The following is a 4,143-nucleotide window of genomic DNA, read 5'->3' as shown; positions in this document are numbered from 1 at the left end:
ACCTAAATGAACCTAAAAAAGCGTATGTTAATAAATTGTATAACAATAGTAGGATAATATAATATATGAAAATTCGCTCTGATAATTCGTCTGTGTAAATTGTCAGTTATGTGACTTTGACTTCATCTCGACAATTTTGTCATTACTCGAAAGCCAATGTTTGACTGACAGTGAAAGTCACTGACAGTCAAATACATTGTTTCCCCTATTGACTTTAATATACAGGATGCTTCAAAAACATCGGAAAAGTTTGGCAACACTGTTGTTTTGGCAATATTGAATTTTTTGCAATACACTGTCCATAATTGCATCATCATTCGTGTCGCTGGGCGAATTTCTGATAATCCCAGCCGATCGATTCATGTGCAAAGAATTATTGCCACCTCATAAAGCGCTAATCAATGCCGAGGCATCCGGCGTGTGCAAATGAGTTTGTTAAATGTCCGGGTTGTTTGGGCGAAAATGCCGATTCTTTGCCTGCCTGTCAGCCGGTTTGCTCGCGACTTGTAGCGGTCATCAATGATTAACTGCGCCAATCGAATCAAGCTTGAACTTTTTCCTGCCCAATTACCATTTCCGTTCGGGGAGTATTTGAAAATTGCCGCCCATCAATCACGGCGCAATCAAACTGGCAATCAAGTTGCGCATAAAAACGGTAATGGCAAAATTGCCACGGGAAAGATTGAGACTTCTTCGCAGTGACAGTACGGACGATCATTTCCTAACGTCCGTTTAATGGGGCAATAGCGTCGATAAAACGTACGCGATTTCTTACTGCTTACTACAGCATGAAACGTCGAATGGGGCAACACTGCAAATCAACTGTTGTCAAAACTGATGTTGCTTAACCTGCCTGTCTTATCGAGTGACAGTCTGATGACGGACAAACGCGGGTAAACTTGCCCTTTGACCGTCAGAAATCCTAACAACTTGAAAAAAATGCAATTTGATTGAAAAAAAACGCGTTCAAGAAGAATCTGATTCGGTACAATAATAATTTTCTTTTCGATTTTATTTCATATATTTTAATGAACGGACGCCTGCCAAAAATGTCACAAAGTAGGCAACTTCGTATTAGTTTTGATCAGGATCGACCAAGTTTTAATGCTTCCTCCTTTGAAAAATTAAATTCAGTAGAAACTTCCCTGACAACTACACAATACTATTGTGGGAAATTGACATAGACGTGAAATGTGTATTTCATGTCATTAAAATTTCCGACTCTTCCCTAAGATCATAAGATAACAAATGACACCATGATGTCCACGCGGTCTGTCACAGCAATCGCGCATTTGCCAAATCTATATCTTGCCCATACCATTTTATATTTAAGGTTTTAACGTATTTATTTTGGCTGGGGCAAGTGTTCGGGATAAAAACTAAGTTCGTTTGACTTGAATGGAAAAATCGCAAACTTCAATGAGCGCAAAGCGCTCAAAAACCCCTAAAAAAATTTGACATTAATTTTCCTACAAGATCAGCACTTTGTTCACTCCAAACGTCAAAGGATAAACTTCAAAATTACCACGATTCCTTAATGTTTACTGCGTGAAACGTCAGATGTACGTAAAAGCGCAAACGTCAAACTAATTTTACTAGGCCACGCCCTTTCTTGCACTCGCGCAATTTATAAAGAATCGTGAAATGAAATATTAATGTTTTCTACAATTTTTCGACACAGACATAATCGTTCATATGACCAATAAAAACGAACTGTCATTGTCAGTGAGTCGCCACAAATGTCACCTAATAGATTGGAAATTTCGAATGCAAATTGTTCAGAAGCGGCTAATTGTAGCCCCCTTCGAATACAACGTTGCCAGTATCTAATGTTATGTTAGGTATCGTATCAAGTGTCAAATCTTAAAAAGGTGAGGTTAGAACTGTTAAAAGTGGGACATGAAGTGGTTTGGTTTATGTCTGACCACGCTTTGATTTGATTGTGTCGAAGTAGTAGCAGTGTTCTGTCGTAATAACGTACAAATAATAACTTTTATATCATTAGTTATGTCTATTTCCAATGTTTGCAGTATTTGTCAAAAACGCTTTTCAACACAGGGAAATCTCAATAAACATTATCGTACAAATCATGGTACCCCAGTGAATAAACTAAAATTGTGTTTGATTTTCTTTATAATTGTTACTTATACAGGGTGTTCCGTAAATATGTTAAAATATTTTAGCAGCGTGTTCTCCTAGTCATTTTAGAGGGGGCTAAGTTAACATTAGAATGGTTAATTAAATTTAATTTTGTTTGTTTATATCGTTGCGCATATTGTTACCATGTTTTTATTTACGTAAAATTTATTCAAACTATAATGTATATTATTTTAAGTAATATTTTTTTTATTCTTTCAACATTAGAAATCGTAAACTGATTTTTGGTAGACATTTTAAATCGGAAATAATTTATTTTATCGATATCTTAAATAACTCGGTAAATATATAGTAATATCTTTCTAATTTTCTCTCTCTCTCTCTCTTTCTATAAGAACGCCGCTCCTTACATAGGGACGTACATGCCACGTAAGACTCAAAACGTCAAACTCTTGACAAGTGAAATCCTTAACCGCCCGCTCTCGTGACAATTTGGAGGCTTAAATCCCCGGGCCATTGAAGACCACGCCCATTCAAGTGCAAAAATTTGCAGGTTTAACTAGACCAGTCCGAAAACGTAAATATGATTGCGAGCGGCCGGAAAATTAAAGTTGTACGCGAATAATGTAAATCACGACGTTCCACTATAAAGACAGCAGATTCAATTATTTGAAACGATTGCGATTATCGATAAGTAATCCTTTCCCTTATTTTTGCCGCATTAAATGCTCAACAAATCACGGTTGCTAAACGTACTCCTCGCATGGGGGGTGAATGGTTCTACATGGAGCTCGACCTTGCGCGTTCTGTAAACAACAAAGTACCCAACGAGAGAGAATGTAATAATTGAATATGTAATCATGTCAGCACTAATTAATAAGCCAGCGCCGAAATCCTCGATTTGAGCTTGGAGGCGCTGCTCATTTAATTGTCGACATCGCGCTTTATGTTTTATTAGTGCAGTTTGTTACTCGCTTGTTTGTTGCCCGCACTAATTAGCTCAACGTAATTAAATCCTCACTTGTGAGAAAACCGACCGTTATAATTGAGATGGATTGGACAGGAAATTAAATGGACTTTCATCATATACGAGCCGCGGAAGACCCTGTGGCGGCTGCGCCCTACCATCGCATTTTGCGTGCGCGAAAAAAATTCTCACTTACGCCATTAAGCGCAAAAAAAGCAGCGGCGCAAAGGCGCAAAGTTGCGGCAACGACGCCAATTTTAAGAGTCCCCATGGGCGCATCGCACCGGACCTTCTAAGGCCGTTAATTGTTCGCGGCGTTTGAAAGCATTTTAACGGCCTTAGCTAATGGAAAAAATCGCAGGGAATGGCACAAGAAACGCACCACAAAGGCACCGAATTGCGCTGAAAGTGCCGCCCGCTTTTTTCCCTAATTAGTCCCGGCTATTCTAATGCTAGGTTAATTAATTGATCATTAGGCAAAATGTATTGGTTCGATACAGGGTGCTTGTTTGGACGTGGGAAGTACCATTGGCGATGGAGAATCAGTGCCATTTGTACCAGCTGATCCACGGTTGACGCCCAACCTGGAGCCTCAACTCAGAACTAGCGCGAAATGACGTCGTCGATTTTTTTTCTCCGTTAGTTTACCAACAGAGTTTCACATCAAAATATATCCTAGTCCGTCTCGCTCAAGAGAACAGCGGCAACAAGGCGTCCGCTACGACATTAGTTGACAAACATGTCAACATGACATGACTGAGGCTAGGTTCTAAATGGTACTCTTCAAAACTTCAAACGCTTGCAATGCTTAACTAGTGTTTCTGTTGTTCGTGAAGTGCTGCCGCCCCTTTCGGGATTTCCTGGTTTATTAAAAACATTGATGTGTTTCGCGATTTGGACCTAGAAAATTATGGACGATTATCAGCAGACCACGGCAAAAACCAGTAGGTACTAAAGGTCGAAATATTAGTTTTGAATGCGCGATTTAATGAATTTCTGAAGCCCGTGGCCCATGCGATGGTACGATGATACGAAAGTGTTTCTATTGGTTGGAGATCTGTCAATTGGTACGACGGAGG

At 39.3% G+C, this 4,143-nt stretch overlaps 1 protein-coding gene across 4 annotated transcripts in view; it reads left to right on the top strand.

Annotated features, from left to right (window-relative positions):
- The window catches only part of LOC109540001 (Krueppel-like factor 5), a 36,914-nt gene that overhangs the window by 30,248 nt on the left and 2,523 nt on the right, over positions 1 to 4,143 (top strand). The window lies entirely within an intron of this gene.

Source organism: Dendroctonus ponderosae, unplaced genomic scaffold, assembly GCF_020466585.1.
Source record: "Dendroctonus ponderosae isolate FM_Combo_2020 unplaced genomic scaffold, Dpon_F_20191213v2 Dpon_F_20191213_4, whole genome shotgun sequence".
Taxonomy (NCBI): Eukaryota; Metazoa; Arthropoda; class Insecta; order Coleoptera; family Curculionidae; genus Dendroctonus; species Dendroctonus ponderosae.
This window is presented reverse-complemented; position numbering and strand designations above follow the sequence as displayed.